Source organism: Prosopis cineraria, unplaced genomic scaffold (genome assembly GCF_029017545.1).
Source record: "Prosopis cineraria cultivar Desert tree isolate PC_DT_omini unplaced genomic scaffold, ASM2901754v1 PC13, whole genome shotgun sequence".
NCBI classification, from domain to species: Eukaryota; Viridiplantae; Streptophyta; class Magnoliopsida; order Fabales; family Fabaceae; genus Prosopis; species Prosopis cineraria.
Window position 1 is genome coordinate 20,938,228 of NW_026555344.1, and position 21,250 is coordinate 20,959,477.

A 21,250-nucleotide genomic window follows, 5' to 3' on the forward strand; every position below is an offset into this window, starting at 1 on the left:
TTTTAATTTTTATGCAACTGAGAAGTTTTGGTGACTTAACTTTGATTCCTATTAATCAAGAAATTGAATGGTTTTGCAGGAAAATAGATCCCAAAGAAGAAAAAAGAAGGGTAACAAAACTATTCCAAAGCCATCAATTATATTTAGAGATATTCAACGCCCATTCATCACATATAATCCATCGTGCATCCAACTGAGTACCAGAGCACGTAATTATGAATTTAAAGATATTCACTTAAATGCGCTACTTAATTTCAATAGGCAATGAGCTGAAGATGCCTTGGATTTTACACAGAGAATTTTATACAGTAATTGATACACTTCCGTTAAATAATCTATCAGATGATAATTTAAAGCTGTGTTTCTTTCCTTACTATTTAAAAGGAGAAGCTCGTCAATGACTTTTACAATTACCAGAATCTTCATAAGCTCTTGGACGGAGATGTATGAGCAATTTATATTAAAATATTATTATCCTCAAAAGACTTCAAAATTAAGGGATAAGGCTCACTTCTTCACACAACAAAATAGTGAATTGTTCCATAAGGCCTGGGAATGTTATAATCTTTGCATAAGTCAATATCACCATCACTAATTTCCACACATACTCTTGATAGATTTTTTTATGATGGGATTAACACTGAATGCCAATCAAAAGTTGGTAATGCAGCTTGAGGTGATCCAAGTAATATGATGGCTGAAGAAAGAGAAGGGATTAATAAAATGCTAGCAGGAAATTCAAGGTAGAAAGTAATTCAAGGAAGGAGGACGATAGTTAATGAAGTTTTTACATCAGATGTCTCACATGAAGTATAGGATTTAACAAAGAGTTTAAATTTATTATTGCAAAATTTTAGTTCTGCTTACACCTTTACATGCAATCTTACTTAGAGTCAGGAATAAGAGCCAGGCTGGAGAGCCGGACTTAGAGGCCCTGTTTAAATAAGGGTTTGAACTTTGAAAATAATTTTTTTAAAAGTAATTGACTCGAGGGCTTGTCCCTTTAGTGAATTTAAGTGAATATCTTTAAATTCAACAAGCTTTGGCATTATTGAAGATCGTACAATGAAGTTAGAGGAAGCTTTGCTCAAATGGCAAATAACCAAGTGAATAGTATGAAGAGTATGAATCAAGAGATTGACCAACTTAACAAGCATTCGCTTTAACACAAGCTTCTATGAAGAATATGGAATCACAAATGGGTAATTCTATAAAGAATGTAGAAACCCAAATAAGCAACTTGGCTAACTTACTCACTGGGCAGAGTCAAAATAAGTTCCCTAACAATACTGAAGTTAATCCAAGGGAAGAAGTCATGGCAATCACCTTACAGAAAGATAAAGAACTCCAGGAGGTTGATAATGAGGCTAAAAGGATAAGGAAATAGAAAAATGATGAAGATAAGGTAATTGAGATGCCTAAAATTAATGTTGTAACTCAAAGTGGCCTTTCTTCTTCTAAAAACAAACCTGATATAGCCCCCATTCCATAACCTAAGCACCTTTAAAAAAAAGATCCAGATTTAAGCTTCCAGAGATTCCTTGAGTTGTTTAAAAAAATTCAAATCAATATTCCTTTTATAGAGGCATTAGCAAAGATGCCTGTTTATGCCAAATACATCAAGGAGCTTACTTCAAACAAGAAGAGATTGGAAGAATATGCCATAATGACATTTACAGAGGAGTGCAGTGTAACTTTATAAACTACCTAAATTGAAAGATCTAGGGAGTTTTACTATTCCTTGTGACATTAGTTCAAATATTATTGAAAATTGTTTGTGTGATTTAAGCGCTAGTGTTAATTTAATGTATTATTCTTTATGCAAGAAACTTAGTATGACAGACATCAAGCCAATCAATGTGACTCTTCAACTCGCAGATAGCTCAGTTAGATATCCAAGAGGTGTAGTTGAGGATGTAATAATGAAAGTCGGTAAACTTTACATTCCTATAGATTTTATTATTTTAGACATTGAGGATAGTTGGAATGTCTCTTTAATTTTAGGAAGACCATTTTTATTAACTAGTAGTGCCTTAATTGATGTACTTGCCAGAAAATTAATTTTCAAGTTGGTAATGAAAAGGAAGTGTTTCAAGAAGCTAAAGCTATTAATTCCCCTCTTTTTATGAAACTGTTTTTAGTATTGATATTATTGATACCCTTGCCCAAGGACATTTTAACATGTACTCATACAATGATCCCCTTGAGGCATACATTATACTAAACTTAAGTGAAAAAGAAGAGGATGAGCATGATTTTATAAAATAATGAGTTTGGAATCTTTTGAAATTGAAAATAAACATTATAGGAAACAATATGAGGATTTCGGAATAGGCAACTTATCGCCCTTACCTTCCCCAACTCACCACCCTTTATTGAATTAAAACCTCTTCCCTCTCATTTAAAATATGTTTTCTTGGGTGATTCTAATGCTTTTCCTATCATAGTTTCCTCTGCATTAACTTTTGAACAGGAAAATAAACTATTAAGAGTCCTAAGAGAATTCAAGCACACTATTTGATGGTCTATTACTGACTTAAAGGGCATTAGTCCCTCCATTTGTATGCATAGAATTCTTAAAGAGGAAAATTACATGCCAAAGGTGTAACCCAAAGAAGACTCAACCCCCATATGAAAGAGGTAGTTAAGTAAAGATTTTAAAATTGATTAAATCTGGTATTATTTATCCTATCTCTAATAGCCCTTGAGTAAGCCTTGTGCAAGTAGTTCCTAAGAAGGGAGGTACAATTGTGGTGAAAAATGATAAGGATGAGCTTATTCCCACAAGAGTAGTTACTGGGTGGTGTGTATGTATAGATTATAAAAAATTAAATGAAGCAACATGTAAAGATCACTTTCCTCTTTCATTTGTGGATAGTATGTTAGAAAGAATAGTAGGGCATGCTTTTTATTGTTTTCTATATGGGTACTCTGGGTATTTCCAAATACCAATAGCATCAAAGGACTAAGAAAAAACAACTTTTACCTGTCCTTATAGTACTTTTGCTTATCGCAGAATGCCTTTTGGTTTTGTAATGCCCCTACTACTTTTCAAACATGTATGATGGCTATATTGTCTGATATGGTAGAAGATATAATTGAAATTTTTATGGATGATTTCTCTGTATTTGGTAATACTTTTGATTTATGTTTAAATAATCTTTCTAAGGTTTTGGAGAGATTTCAAGAGACTAACCTTGTACTTAATTGGGAAAAAAGTCACTTCATGGTAAGTGAAGGTATAGTTTTAGGCCATAAAGTTTTAAAGGGGGAATTGAGGTGGAGGCAAAAGTTGACACTTATTGAGCATATGCTCCTCCCACCTCAGTGAGAGGTATAAGAATAGTACTTTGCTTATCAGAATGCCTTTGTTTTGTAATGCCCCTACTACTTTTCAAACATGTATGATGGCTATATTGTCTGATATGGTAGAAGATATAATTGAAATTTTTATGGATGATTTCTCTGTATTTGGTAATACTTTTGATTTATGTTTAACTAATCTTTCTAAGGTTTTGAGAGATTTCAAGAGACTAACCTTGTACTTAATGGGAAAAATGTCACTTCATGGTAAGTGAAGGTATAGTTTTAGGCCATAAAGTTTTAAAGGGGGAATTGAGGTGGATAAGGCAAAAGTTAAAATTATTGAGCATATGCTCCTACCCACCTCAGTGAGAGGTATAAGAAGTTTTTTAGGTCATGTAGGCTTTATATAAGATTTATTAAAGACTTTTCTAAAATTGCTAAACCTCTTACTAACTTCCTTGTGCAGAATACACCTTTTGTATTTGACGAGGCTTGTTTAGATGCATTAATAAATTAAAATCTGTATTAATTCTACTCCTATAGTTGTTTCCCTAGATTGGAGTCTTCCTTTTGAAGCTATGTGTTGATGTGAATGATTTCACAATAAGGGTTATGTTAGGACAAAGAAAAGATAAACACTTACATGTCATATATTATGCTAGTAAGGTCTTAAATGGAGCACAACTTAATTATGCTACCATTTAAAAGGAATTTTTAGCTGTAGTCTTTGCATTTGAGAAATTTAGATCATATCTCCTTGTTCTTAAGTAACGGTTGTATATACTGACCACAAGCTTTGAAATACTTGATGAATAAAAAAGATACTAAAGCTAGGTTAATTAGATGGGTTCTTCATTTACAGGAATTTATATGTATACAAGACTAATATTAACCAAATTTATTACACCATATCTACAAGATTTAGACAAGAGATATCAACTCAACCTATATCCTTTCCCTTTAACCACTAGCAATAAAACCTAAAAAATGTAAATAAGCACGAGTGAGTAAATCTCAATAAACAAATATAGTTCATTAAATGTCTTATTAGCCCTCAAATAATCATGCCAAAGTAACTGAAAACATTATATAGCGCGCGAGCGCACACAATATATATAATATCAATACTAAATCATCTTTTTCACATATAAATTACATTTCAAATGCTTTTACACCACAGCATGATCAACTATCTACCAATCCTTCAGAGCTCCTCAACACGAACCCATAGGCTCTTCTGGATCAAATACTTATTAACCCGAGCTCACTTTTAGTGTAGAAACACCTGGCCAAAGGTACCTAACCCACCTACAAACTCTAGTTTCCCTCTTTACACACTTGTGATAGAGGTGTCGTTGACTCCTAACTGCACCCTAACGGGCACTAGGGAGTTGCCAGACTGCCCAGATGTCCCATGGTAACAGTCTCATAGTATGCTGTACCAAATTACTCATGGTAACAGCCCGTATAATGCTGCACTAGTATGTATGGTACATAGTACTAGCCTGACCATATAGATTTTTACTCACATATCTCCACACACACACAACCCCACACATCTGGGTAAACTCCCACCCCTTATGATCTAACAACATTCACTACTTATACACTTTTTCACAACAATATATCTATATATATATATCAATTGAAATTGATAACATTTCAAATCACACACAACACACAGAGTTCAGCATGCTAAAACTCTTAAATTCAAAATTCAACATTTAACATTCACACTTCTACACAATTATAATAGTTAATAAATATATAAACTATATGGTTACCTCAACCCTTCTGTTCATTAGAAAAGGGTTACCTGTGTGACTTCAACCCTGTTCAAGCTCCTCTCTCATAATTCGTGCATCACACACTAGAATCTACACAGAATGGCATTCAAAGTCAATTTCTCTATTGACTGAAAGTGCCAAATATCGAAATTAAACACTTACTTGCTATCAAATCCACATTTCACACTCGATTATGCACATTCCCATTGATCACCCTACATTTCAAACTTTAACCATTTTTTAGCAATTTTTCTCTCACTACTCTCTCTCTAGATTAGGGCAATTTTTGCCTAAAGCTTCAAAACTTTATCGTTTTGACTCTAACCAGTTACAAAGCACTAGTTTAACTCTAAAGAATCTTTTTCTTACTATCGGGTAAGAAATCAACTCTTTAAACACTCCCAAATTTACTTTCTCCTTGATTAAGACTAAGAGAAAATAGGGTAGATTCAGAGGTTAAGGCCGAACATGACTTACCCAATAAGTAATGAGTCAGAAACACCATCCTTACTCTGATTATCTCGCCCTAACACAGCCTTGGCTCTTCTCCACTCCAGAACTCTCCTCCCACATTTCTCCCTTCTATTTTTCAAGCTAGACATGTCCCTATTAAAACTGATTTTTGCTCCATGCACCGTGGCGCATCTGCCACCCACTACGGCGCATGGCATAGTGAGAAAAATCCTCACTATGCTCACCCGCTCTACTTCAGGACCCACTCTTCTACTCATATTCTATTCATATAACATCCCAATGAATCAATGTATCACTAACTCATCCTTAATCAAGCATTAACACAGGATTAGCAATTTAGGATGTTATAGTTCTCCCCTCCTTTTAACGAATTTGTCCCTAAAATTGAAACAACTATTAACTCACACTTACCTAAGGAAATAACTGAGGGTATAGCTATCTCATCTTTGCTTCTGCGCCCAGGTTGCATCACCGGAGTCATACCCTTCTGTCCTATAGGTTCATATTTTCCGTACTTCTTACTTCTTCAGGTCAATTACATTGAAAAGGATTTGTTGGTACTTCTTGAGTTGAGAAATGTGGAACACATTATGAAGCCCAAATAACTCTGGAGGAAAGCAATTCGATAAGTAATCGATCTGATCCTCTCCAGGACTTAAACGAACCTATGAATCTAAGATTCAATTTCTTGGCTTTAATTGATCTCCCAATTCTGTTACAGGCATAACTTTCAGAAACACGTGATCACCTATCAAAAACTCTAATGGTCTCCTTCTTTGATCAGCATAGTTCTTTGCCAGCTTTGAGCTGTTAATAACTTTTGTCGATCAACTCAATCTTCTGAGTAGTTTGATCCATAATATATGGCCCTATTATGCTTTGGATCTCGATTAGAGACTATTTCCTTAGGCATCCATGTATATGGCTTTTTGTAACACTCCCCAGAACCTGGATGTAAATCTTGGATCTCGATTAGAGACTATTTCCTTAGGCACTCCATGTAAATGTACAACCTCTTGGATATAGGTCTCAACCAACTTCTTTAGAGAATCACTGATCCTAATGGCTAAAAAGTGGGCTGACTTAGTCAATCGGTCAACAATCACCCAAATAGCATCACGTCCCAATTGAGTTCTTGGCAATCTAGAGATAAAATCCATAGAAATGCTGTCCCATTTCTACTTAGGTATTTCTAATGGCTTGTAGTGTGTCCTAGCCGGACTTTGAAACACCAAGCTACAAGCTCTATCACATCTCTTTTCATTCCTACGCACTATATAACGCTTAATGTCCTAATACATCTTTGTAGCTCCTGGGTGAATAGTATACTTGCTGTAGTGTGCTTCATTTAGAATCACTTTTCTCAAATCTACATTGTTAGGCACATAAATTCTATCCCAATAAACTATGAATCCATCATCATTGAAGCTAAATCTGTAGCTAGATTTGACTCAACCTCTTCTCAAATCTTAAGAAGATACTCATCTTCAATTGCTCCATTCTCAATTCCTTTCAAAATCACTACTGATCATAGTAGTATAAGCACAACTAAAGCTTTCAACAGTGCATCCTATTGAGAATCAATGAAAGATTCCATTAAATTGTGATCTCAAATCATTAAACTGGCTATATGTAGCGTCTTTCTGCTCAACACATCAGATACCATGTTAGCTTTCCCCAGATAATATTTCAACTCAAAGTTATAGTCTTTAAGCAATTCCATCAATCTTCTTTGTCTCATATTCAATTCCTTCTAGTCCATTAGATACTTTAAACTCTTATGGTCATTGAATACGCTAAACACTGACCCAAATAAATAATGATGCTAAATCTTCAATGCGAAAACCACTACTACTAGTTCTAAATCATGAGCCGGGTAGTTTCTTCATGTAGCCTAAGTTGTCTTGATGCATATGCCACAACTCTTCCATCTTGCATTAGCACACAATCTAAACTTCTTAGGGAAGCATCTGTATACACCTCATATCATAGTCTTGGATTTGAAATTATTAACACAGGTGCAGTAGTTAGTCTCTCTTTTAGCTTCTAAAATGAAGTCTCACACCTGTTATCCCAAATAAAAGGATGATCTTTTTGGGTCAATTTAATCAATGGGGAAGCAATTTGAGAGAAACTTTGGATAAATCTTTAGTAATATCTAGCTAATCCTAGAAAACTTTAAATTTTCGTAATTGAACTAGGCCGTTCCCATTTTAACACAGCATCAACTTTATGAAGATCAACAAAAATCCCATCTGCTGATACCACATGACCCAAAATCTAACTTCTCTCAACCAAAACCTGCACTTACTGAGTTTGGCATAGAGTTTATTCTCCTTAAGAATCTGAAGGACAATCCGAAGATGTTTGGCATGTTGTTCCTCATCTTTCAAATAAACTAGAATGTCATCAATGAAAATCACAATGAACTGGTCTAAGTATGGTCTAAAGATACAATTCATATAATCCATGAAAACCACAGGTGCATTGGTTAGACCAAATGACATGACAAGGAACTTATAGTGCCTATAACATGTACAAAAGGCTGTCTTAGGAACATCTTTCTCAGAAACCTTTAGCTAATGATACCCTGACCTCAAGTCAATCTTAGAAAAGACTAAGGATCCAGCCAATTGATCTAGCAGATCATCAATCCTAGGTAAAGGGTACTTATTTTTCACTATCACCTTATTCAACTATTGATAGTCGATGCACAATCACAAACTACCATAATTCTTTCTTACAAATAACACTGGCGAACCCCAAGGTGATATACTCATCCTGATGAATCCTTTGTCAAGCAAATCCTCAATTTACTTCTTTAATTCATTCAATTTTGAGGGTGACATCCGATACAAGGCTTTAGAAATTGGTTTTGTACCAGGATCCAAATCTATTAAGAATTTAACTTCTCTATATAGGCGTCGCACCTTTACCTGATTAGCTTCTCAGCTTCAATAACTGATAGGAACCTAAGTTGCTCAATAGAACTAGTCCTTGTCAATGACACTGGCAAAGACACTAATTTCCTGGCATAGTCTAGCATAGCATTATTAGTTGCTAGCCAATCCATGCCAACTATCACATCAATCCCTTTTATGGGAATGCAAATCAGATCGATCACAGATACTCGATCCTCAAATACAATCTAAACTCTCTGACATGCTCTGCTAGTAATACTTGAGAGTCTAGAAGGTGTAGTCACTTTAATTATCATAGATAACTCTTTCAGTTTTAACTTCAATCTATCTACACATTCTTTTGAAATGAATGAATGTGTAACTCCCAAATCAAATAAAGCTTCAATTCTATTACCACAGACAAAAATAATACCTTTGATCAGGTTCGGAGACACTCTAGCCTCTTCTTGCATCATAGCAAACGCTCGTCCTAGAATCATAGTATACTGCTCTGCCATCTCAACTCCACTTTAAAATAATATTTAGCAATATGGCCTAACTTTCTATACTTGAAATAGGACCAACATTATCCCACATGGAATCTACCACAAACACTACACTGGGGTGACCTTCCAGTGTTAAAAGTACGAGCTGGTGTGTTCGAGGCTTGCCTTGAAGGTTGTTGAGGCCTAATTCTGACCCCAATACTCTTCTATATAGATCCTCTCTAAACTGATCGAGTCTGAGAACTTCTACCAAAACTCTTCTTCCTATAAGCTCCAAAGCTACTTGAGCTATACACGGGCTTCTTCGATACGCCACCCGATGAACCCAAAGAAGGTATAAATCTTCCCACACTATCCATCTTCTTCTCAACCTCCACTTCTCAACCTCTCTTTGCAGTTGTTCTCAACTCATGACACATGTCCTCATAAGTAGTGATATCAAACAAAGTAATTTGTTACCTATACTCTGGATGCATCTTCTCTAGAAATCGTTTTGCCTTCCACCTGGTGTCATTATGGGGTTGCAGATAGGTAGAATAGGCTGATAAATCATTAAATCTCTTTATTACTTCCTCTTCATCTAAGTCTCCCTGTCTAAACGCATGGAACTCTTCCTCTTTCTTAGTACGAAAAGATGTTGGAAAAAATAAAAAATCCCTTCTTGAATTCTTCCCAAGAATACCTCACACCACCAGTCGGCCTCACTAAATCCCACCATCTCTTAGCTGCTCCAACCAACTAAACTGTAACTAAGGTCATTCTCTACTCTGAAGTACAGATCACCACCTTGAATATTGTCTCGAGATGCTCAATCCACTGCGTGGCTTCTCCTTCTCTCATATTACTATCAAAGGTAGGTGGATTGAACCTCACATATGTCTTCCAGGCTCGATCAATAGATGGATTTGTAGCAACTCCCACAATTTATCTACTATTGGAAGTTTGAGGTGGCTCAGGTCTACTATGAACTTCTTCTGGTATTAGCCTCTCTTAAGCTTCTCTTTCCTCTTCTTGATCTCTACCCTGCAATAATACATCATACTCTTTAACTGTTTGCCGGATATCGATCATCATATCCCTCAATTCTTCTAACAAGCCATATCTTCTATTAGCTTATTGAGGCATATCCAATTGAACCTCAAGCACAGGTTTATCCTCAACCGGATGCCTAGACACTTGAGTGCTACGAGTAGATTGAGTACCTCTTCTTCTCATTTTCTCCCCTCCTAAGGATGAAAGTAGTAGAAAAGTTAAGGAAAAGGGAAAGAATGGTGTAATGAATGATATATAAGTTGCCAAGAGCTAGAATGAATGTAGAAATAAAGCAAAACCAGATTGAGAGACCGGAGAAACTGATACCAATAATTTGTAATGCCCTCACTGACTTACCATATGTTCCACTCCAAAAATCACTAATTACTGCTAATCTTTGAGTTTAAATTGTTGAAAACATTAGGATCCCAATAAAATATTTCTAGAAAACATTTTATAATCATTTAGGTTATTCAACCCCATACACAATTACATACACAGTGGAAGCATATAGATTGGGTACATCAAAAGTTAAGAAAACATGTGCATCACTTAAAAATAAAGTGAAAAATTGCACTGTGCACCATGGCTTGTGCCACATGGGCCATAATTGCCTGCTTTATGCCGTTGGCCGCGGCATGCGAGTACATGCGCCGCAGCGCACACACCTGAATTTGCTATCAAATGGCAATTTTTGATATGAAATTCAGATGCATGCCATTTCCACATACGAAGTCCGATTGGGATGGTTCAAGCGCTCACACGAAGCTTATTTCAAAATCTAACTAATGACACTGGTTTCATCCCAATCCGATATTTCTATCAAAAATTGAATACTAAAGTACACTTTAACCATTTCCTATCAAAGTTTTTCCACTTAAGTATTTCAACTTGAAACTAAATGTCATTAGCTACTTTTTGAGCTTTGACCAAGTCTAAATGGACAAAATACACCTAATTGACCATACACATACATAATATAACATACATACACAAACTTGGCTTGTAAATTGCCCATTTCACACTTTGGGCCAAAATCACATTTTCACTTTTCTAGTATCATATATGGCCAATAACTTTATAAAATCTCCACCCATTTCATATACATACATAATTACATCCCTCCATTTTCAGTCACTTTCAGTCATGTCATCATTAGCACACATATAAGGCTAAGGAGTTCAAAATCACAAACTATACCACAATCATATATCATGCACATGTACAAATCCTATGGCAACTTATATGTATACAAGACTAATATTAACCAAATTCATTACACCATATCATACAAAGATTTAGGCAAGAGATATCAACTCAACCTATATCTTTTCCCTTTAACCCACTAGCACCAGAACTTGAAAAATGTAAATAATCACGGTGAGATAAAATCTCAATAACCAAATATAGTTCATTAAATGTCTATTAGCACAAATAACCATGTCAAAGTAACTGAAAACATTATATAGCACATATATAAATAAATATAAAATATCAATACTAAATCATCTTTTTCACATATACATCATATTTCAAATGCTTTTATATCACAGCATGATCAACTATCTACTAATCCTCTAAAGCTCCTTGACACAAAATCATAGACTCTTCTGGATCAACCACTTGTTTACCCGAGCTCACTTTTGGTGGTAGAAACACCCGACCAAATAACCCACCTACAGACTCTAGTTTCTCTCTTCACACACTTGTGATAGAAGTGTTGTTGACTCCTAACCACACCTTAACGGCACTAAGGAGTTGCTAGGCTGTCCGGATGTCCCATAGTAACAGTCCCATAGTATGCTGTACCAGATTACCCGTAGTAACAACCTGTATAATGCTACACCGGATGTCCCATGGTGCTAGCCCAACCATATGGATTTTTACTCATATATCTCCAAACACACACAACCTCACACATCCTGCGTGAACTCCCACCCCCTATGATCATGCTCTTTAACAACATTCACTACTTATACACTTTTTCACAACATATATATATATATATATATGTATGTATCTATTGAAATCGATAACATTTTAAATTCATCTCATAATGCAGAGTTCATGCTAAAACTCTTAAATTCAAAATTCAATATTTAACATTCACTTCTATACAATTATAATAGTTAATAAATATAATAAACTATATGATTACCTCAACCCTTCTGTTCATTAGAAAAGGGTTACCTGTGTGACTTTAACCCTATTCAAGCTCCTCTCTCATAATTCGTGCATCACACACTAGAATCTACACAGACTTGGCATTCAGAGTCAATTTCTCTATTGACCGAAAGTGCCAAATATTGAAATTAAACACTTAATTGCTATCAAATCCACATTTCACACTTGATTATGCACATTACTATTAATCATCCCTCATTTCAAGCTTTAACATTTTCTAGCAATTTTTCTCTCACTACTCTCTCTCTAGATTAGGGCAATTCTTGCCTAAAGCTTCAAAACTTTATCGTTTCGAATCTAACCAGTTACAAAACACTAGTTTAACTCCAAAGAACCTTTTTCTTACTATCGGGTAAGAAATCAACTCCTTAAAACTCCCAAATTTACTTTCTCCTTGATTAAGACTAAGAGAAAATAGGGTAGATTCAGAGGTTAAGGTAGAACATGACTTACCCAATAAGTAATGAGTCAAAAACACCATCCTTGCTCCTGATTTATCTCGCCCTAACACAGCCTTGGCTCTTCTCCACTCCAGAACTGTCCTCCCACATTTCTCCCTTCTATTTTTCAAGCTAGACATGTCCCTATTAAATTGATTTCTGCTCTATGCGCCGCGGCGTGTAGTATAATGAGGAGAATCCTCACTATGCTCATCCGCTTTGCTTCAGGACCCCGCTCTTCTACTCATATCTATTCATATAACATCCCAATGAGTCAATATATCACTAACTCATCCCCAATTAATCATTAACACAGGATTAAAAATTCAGGATGTTACAATAATCAAATTTATTAAACAAATTTTCTCTAGGTTTGGCATTCCTAGGGCCATCATATGTGATAATGGGGTGTATTTTACGAACTATCAATTCAAGTCCTTGTTAACTAAATATAGTAGTCACTTTAAAGCTAGTACTACCTATTATTCACAAACTAGTGGTCAAGTTGAAGTCAATAGGGAGTTAAATAGAATATTAGAAAAGACTTTAAGTGCATCTAGAAAAGATTGGTCTTTGAAATTGAATGATGCATTGTGGGCATATAGGACTACACATAAAACACCCTTAGCTATGTCCCCTTACAAGTTAATATATGGTAAGTCCTGTCATCTTCCTATAGAGTTGAGCATAAAGCATACTGGGCTGTGGGTGCTTTAAATTATGATTTGAAAGCTACAGGTGAAAAGCATTTTCTTCAACTCAATGAGTTGGATGAGACTAGATGAGATTCTTTTGAGAATGCCCATATGTACAAGGAAAGAACTAAAGCTTGGCATGACCAAAGAATTCTCAAGAGAGAGTTTAAAATTGGACATAAAGTTTTATTATTTAACTCCTGCTTGAGGCTATTCCTAGGTAAGCTAAAATTAAGGTGGTCTGTCCTTTTGAAGTTATAGATGTAAAACCATATGGAGCTATTGAAATTCGAGCTGATGATGGGAGGACATATGTAGTCAACGGACAATGCTTAAAGTTATATTATGAGGGAGTCCATATTAACACATCTTAGTCTATCTCACTCAAGGAAATCTAAACCACTACAGTAGTATCTAGCTATAGACATTAAATACAGTGCTTGTTGGGAGGCAAAGCAATTTTGTTTCTATTTCCTTTTCTTTATTATTTTAATTTTCTTTAATTTCTTTTTTACCATCTGTTATCCCCATAAAATTTTATTTCATTACTAAGGACCCCTCAAGATGAATTGTAGGATTACAATGCTTAAAAGGGAGCTTCTTAGGGGTTATCAAAGTCACATCAAAACAAATTAAACCAGGAAAGTTTTAGTTCCTTTATCCATTTTCTTTTCTACAAACATTGAGGACAATGTGAAATTTAAGTGCGGGGAGGGTATATCATGATAATTTTCTATTGCTTTTGCTATTGTAATTTCCTTAGCAATTTACATGCTATAATTGGTCTTATTCCTAAAAATTTTAAAACTTTTTGGATTCTTTGCTTTTTTGCAATGTTTTATTTAGTTTTATAATAACTAAAGGAAATTATGTATTTGGGAAAGAATTTAAGGTTGCCAATATCCCATGGAAGTTTATCAAAAATATACTTGACGCACAAAATATCTATCATATTTATTCATGTCTATGCCTGGAAAGCTAACATCTTGCAAAGTAGTTAAAAGGAGGAATGATCTTGTAAAAAAATGAAAAATAAAAAAAATGCTAAGTATCCACTCCACTAATGCTAACTGGGCCTAGTAACCATGGACCTTCATTGCCAATGTTGGCCTTTGCATCAAACAACTTAGTAAGTATCAAGAGTGTGCCAATAAAGTTTCCCAAGTTTGAGTAACCGACCCTTGTATCACTAATATGAGAGTTCGTATCAAAAGAACATAAGGGTTATCTAAGAAAGAAAAGCAATTCATGAATAGCTAAAAATGGTGACCCCATTGCACTAACTCAAAAAAAGAAACAGGTAAGGTCCAAGGGTACAGACAAATTCATTTTTATAGATAAGTGCTCAATCAGAACTAAATTCACTCCCTATGGTGGTACTGGTAGAATTATTGGATTTTTCTCTCACATTGAAGCTTGGTAGGTTAGTTATACAATTAAGTTTTACTAGTACTCTAAGCAAAGGTCCTGCATTTGATATACTTATATAAGAAATGAGGCTAAACACTGAAGTAATTGCTTGAGGACAAGCAACAAGTGTGGGAGAATTTGATAAGTGCATATTTAATAACTAAATAGATATAGATTTTAGTTTGGATTTAGTTATATTTATTAAGATTTTATATCTATTTAATTAATATTTATATAATTTTCTATCATCACTTAATTATAAGATAAAAAAAATTTTAATATGAAATGTATTCATATCTTTCTTTTTTATATTTTTGCAGGAAAATAATATATTAAATAAAGCAAGAAAATGAAAAGAAAATAATATACACACACACATGGAGAGAGAGAATGAATAATGCTAAAAATCTTACGTATATTCAACGAAGCACAATATCACATGCATGGGGTGTGGAGAGAGAGGCAATCATGCATTTTGAAAGAGAATTTTATAGGGAAAAGGTCAAGGAAATATAATATATATATATATATATATATTAGAGTCCCATATTGAGTAGGAAAAAAAAATGAGCCTTCACTTTAGTTATATATACTCCCTCCATTTAGAGGGAAGGCATTCAATCACTTATCTGAGTATCTCAAAAAAATTTCAAATATATTTGGACCTCGTAGAAACATTCTAAAGGCTGAAAGCGAGACTGCTGAGGAATTTTACAATTCATAATTATTTTTTTCTACTCCTTAATTTTTTCTATGATCATTTTTCATAATTGAAGATTTTAGAACGGTTTTATTTGATTTTATTATGTATTTCTAAATTATCTAGTTGGGGTAGGAATGTAGCCCAATTGGGAGTTAGTTTTCTATTTTTTTTGTTTTGACTCTTTACATTTATATTTATGAATATTTTTTTTTCAATTATATTTATTTTTTTAATTCTTCATATTGATTTAATGACTGGCCACCATTTAATCAAATCTATGGGTAATCTTGATAACTAGGAGGTGAAGAGAGAACCTAAATTTAGAGAAATAAACATAAATAACTAAGTTAGGAATAGTTTTAGAAATTTGTGCTGATTTAAACTATACCTTCACAGTTTAATTAGTTGCTTGAGTATCGTAGGTACAAATTCAACGCTAATTAAAAAAGGATAATTCGAGAGAATATTAGAACATTTTAGGAATAGTTGTCACTATAATTGATCAGAGTCAACTCAAAGGATATAAACAAGCAATTTATAAGGTGAATCATAAACCCCAACGCTTCAAGTGATTGTGTTTTTGTCATCATTATTTTCTTGATTTATTTTTATTCTTTATATTTCATCAAAATTATCCATTTATTTTTCTCAAACTATTAATTATTTAAATTAGTAAAAATGTAACTTCCCTGTAGATTCAACACCTGAAATACTTTGGATAATTTATTACTGTGATTTCGTATACTTGCGAGAGCCATCATTAGGCTCATAAACCATTTTTTTATTTTTTATTCTTAAATTTTTTAATGTTAAAAATTTTAAGTTTTACATTATCATATTACATATTCTTTCTTTAAAATAAAAATTATAATATTAAAAAATTAAAATAATATAAATTCTAATTCTAATTTTAAAATATAAACATACATTATAAAGTCTAAGTTTAATTTAAAAATTAAAAATATTTTATTTTTAAAGGTAATAAAATAAAAAAGGCCTAAATGACTGCCCAAGCTCATGTTTATGAGGTCTAACTGGCCCGGGCTTAGAAGTTTGATTATACTAAAAAAATTAAATTTTTTAAGTCTAAATTGTTATAAAAATAAACTTCAATGAACATCTTGTCAAATCAGGCCTGTATTTCTGATTTTAATAATAATAATAACAACAGATGGAGTTAAAGCGAGTCTCTTCTAATTCAGGTTCACCTATCTACATGGCAGATCTAGATATGCAAGTTTAAGAAAAGAAAAAAAAAGTTATTGTTACGTGGAAATATCTGTCAATGGTGAAAAACTTCAACACCTTTTGCTTATACGTTCACCCTCTGTTCTGCCAGATTCTTCTTAGCGACATGCATTAGAAGCTTGCTCTTTTGAATGAGTAATTCTGGGCGAATCAATATGGCTCTTCTGTGCACTAAGGAAAGCTGGTTATGAAATTCAACAATGGCTAGTTCTTCTCTCCCAATAGTCAATGTCCAATATTTCCAGATATTAAACATCTCTTAGATAGGTTTTTAAGTTATCAAATTTTAAAGTGTGATTCTGTTCAATTAGGCCACCATCTAATTTCTTTTAATTTTCCTTGTCTGACTTTAACATTATGATTTTTTTTCCTGTGTTGTTAATATATTTAATCTTTTTACAGAAAAAAAAATTAGTCTCATAAATTTTGACGTACCTCTACGGTGTTAGAAGTAGCAAGTCTAAAACCGCTGTGGCAGTGGGCTACAATAATCCTACCATTTTCAGTCCCAATAGTATTGCCTTTTATGTCAGCAATCAATTTTTCCAAACTCACTATGCATAATTATACCCACAATGTCGGCTACGATCACAGTTTTGTTACCCCCTGACTTTATAATTTCACCCCAAGGATGGTAAAGAAACTCCCTATCTGATCTGTTATTAGCATCATGCAAAAAGAGTAAAATTGAATATTAGATATTTAAAACTAAACTCTGGTTTAGATTTTATGAAGCAAGAGAATTGAGCCTTCCATGCATGCTTCAAAAGTGGGAAACAGCAATGACAACAAAGATAATGAGAAAATTAAAGGAGATAATATTGAAGGATGAGCAACCATAAATTAATTATGTATGATGTTAACGAATGCTAACATGAATAAAAATTTTGTTTATAAAAAATTAATACAATTTTTAGTCTAAAGAATTTCACTTATTAGCCTTCAAAGTACAAAAAATTTGCATTTAGAATTCAATAAAATCTGAAAACACACTACAGGTCCAAAGTCCTTGCAATTATGGATGGAAAACGCATTTGTCCTTGTCTCAACAAAACGTCCATGTATATATAACACGATATTCACGAATCCTCAACACAATATTTATGAATGCCGAATACATTTCATGGACATGATTTAACTTGAAATGAAATATACAAGCAAGCAAAGAATGAACAATACAATGTCCATAAATATATAATATGATGTCTATTAATTTTCAACATAGTAAACATATGTAGACTTGCAACATTTGTACAACATAAAGTCCATAATAAACAATATATTTTCATTGGCATAATATAATTCAAGTTAATATTCACTAGATATATTGTGTATTTATAAATATTGTATTGAAAATTTGTAGATATCGTGCTGTGTATACACATGGATGTTCTATTGTGATAAGAGCAAATGCATATTTTTGTCCACAACAAAATTTACACGGGCCCTCAAACCTAATGTGCATTTTTAAATTTTATTGGACCCTAAATGTAAATTTTTGTGTTAAGGGGGCCCTAAATGAGATTTTTCCTTTTTAGTCCCTCAAGTTTGTATTAATTATTAATTTAGTCCTTCAAATTTAATTTTTATTGATTTAGTTCCTTAACTTTACCTCAATTATTAATTTAGTACCTATTATTTAAAAAAGAGGTGACTCTGTTAAAATTTGTTGACATTGATGATAAATATGTTGATAGCAACCATGTAGGTTAATGAAAAGAATTATAATTATTTAGTTAGGCAAAACTAAATATAAGGAGTTCTGCTGATAAAAATTAAATTAATTTAAGAATTAATTCTTCATCATTTATCTGCATATCCGTGCCAAATTATCATTTATCTCTTGCTTTTAGACTCTTTAATAGGCTAAAGTGTAATTTGAACTCTCTTTAAAACTAAAGCTTGTATCAATTGGTAACATTACTACTCCAATCAAATGCCTAGAAAAGAAGCTGAATGAAGTTTCTCTCAAAACTAAACTCTGATTTTTCCAACAATCAGCTGGTAGCCGCAATGTTTTTCGACATCAAGCGCCAACTCAAGTTTTTGGAAAGAAAGAGCAAAAATTAAATGGAAAGAAAAAGAAGAACGAAATACAAGATACTTCCACATAATTGTATCCAAAGCATCATATCATCAAAAAAATTTGTAAGATGCTTGAAGAAAACTTATGGATCAGTAACTCGAAAACATGGCATGGTCCATGGTCCTATTTCAATGATTTGCTTTGTAATACTTCCCCCATGTAGACCTAAGATATCTTCGATGAATTTTCTCATCTTATACCTTATTCTAGATCTCTCCGTTTCAAACTACAAGAGGGAAAAAAAAAAATCTTTCTTTACGGGAACTTTATTTTGTCAATGGCAGCATGTTAAAACATTGCTAGTGGCGTTTGCAATCTCTTTGAAGTGACCCATTTGCAGCATTTTTTTAAAATGTCAGAAATATCAAAGGCCTAAACTTGGCCTAAGCTAATTTAGTAAATATACTAGGCCTGAACTAGGTAATATAGGCACCTGATAGGATCTTGGTTTATTTTCCCTTAAGTGTCATGCCATTAAGTGTCATGCCATTCCCCTACTGTTTCTCCTACACTCAGGGGCAGAATTAAGGTCAATGTTAAGGTGGGGCCAAAAAGTTTTAATAGAGAAAAAAGTAAGAATTGGCAATGTAAAATTATATGTTCATTTATAAATTATTTTTAACATATTTCACTAAAATTCATGAAAATTTTAAAATTAATTAATTTTGTATAAAAATTTAAAAAAAATTAACTTTGACCTTATTAAATATATATATATATATATATATTAATAACATATTTTTTCACCAACATTTGATAGGGATAAAAGGATAAACTTATGATAAAAAGTCAATGACATACTTATAAATATATTTCCTTTAATCCTATTTATAAGTCACTTTCAATATTTTTACCAAAACTAAAAACAAAACTTTAAACCTTATTAACAATGCCTAAAAATTTAACAAATTTTTAACTTTACCTCTATTAAACATACATAATTTTAAAAATAAAATACTTTAACATTAAATAACCTCGCCAATATTTAATATGGATAAAAGGGTAAATATGAATACAATAATCTTTGAAGAGTCTTATAAGTATGACTAAAATAAATACTCTCTCTATCATATAAACAGGTCAAGATGAGTAAAAATATTCTTCTCTTTTTGTCTCATAACTAGGGTCAAGGGGGGAGGGAGAGAGTGTGTGTATTAATCATTAAAAAAATGATAGGCAATACTCTTATTAAAAATGTGTAGTTTTCAATTCTTATTCCAAAGCTAAATAAATGGGTACCTTATTACCTTTAAAGTGCCACATCAACAATTCGTTATTACCTTGCAATGCCACCCCAACAATTACATGCAACTGTCGATAATTGTATGATATTATATGTGCGCGCATGTGAATAGGGAACCTGGAAGCTTTTCGCCTTGCTGCAATCCCCTGTGCTCTGTCATGAAGTGGTGGAACTTGGGGGGCATGGCCCCCTCCACGTACAATGCAGTTCCACCCTTGCCTACACTTCTTGAAAAAAATATATATATATATATATATATATAAAAGCACTTTTTAACCTTCCAAAGGGTAAGGATTCCATGCTTCTATCTTTCAAAAGCATTGGGATTTTGTTCAACATGATATTTTCCATGATATCAAGTTTTTTGGCACACGGAACACCTTCTCAAACAGTTAAATTAGACCAAGATTATTTTAATTCCAAAAAGACTATAGCCACAAACTCTTCAAACATCTTCATCCAATCAACTTATGCAATGTCTCGTACAAAATAATATCCAAGATGCTTTGTAATAGATTCAAAGAAGTGTTACAACACACTATGTCTCCTTTTCAATGTGCTTTTTTAAAGGATAGATTTATAGCTGTCAACATGCTTCTTGCAGATGATAAGAAGCAGATGATATATTATGAATCAAATCCCACTTCTCCTGTAAGGCTAGATAGAGGAAGTCGGCCGCACTAAAATTGATTTCTCAAAATCATTTTCCAGGCTTTCCTAGAAATTTCTTGAAGCAATCATGGTCATAATGCTTGTAGATTTATAGAGTCTGAAAGCATACTTATAAGTTGCACTAGATTATATTTCTATACAGACGAACATAGTTATTCGAACCCGGTTCTTGGTTCACAACAAATGCATTGAGAGAAAGAGCGAAAGAGAGAAAAGAACACCTCAGGTTTTCTTAATCTGCCTCGTTAATAACTCTCCCATAAGAGATATACACACCTGCCAAATAACTTCCACGCATGAAGATAAAGGAAACGTGCGCACGGTCAACACTTTAACCATTTCCTCTCATTACTCAAAATGAATTTGGGATATATTGCAATTATGGACCCTCATATTTTTCCCTTATTGATTTGACCTCCTAACATATAATGTGGGCTTGGGCCAACAATAGTAAGCCATCAAGGATGTACTATATGTCAAAACTAACATCTCACTCACATTTAGTGAATTAAATATTATTGATCCTATCTCTTTCTCTTTCTTCTTTTCATATGAAGTGCTTTA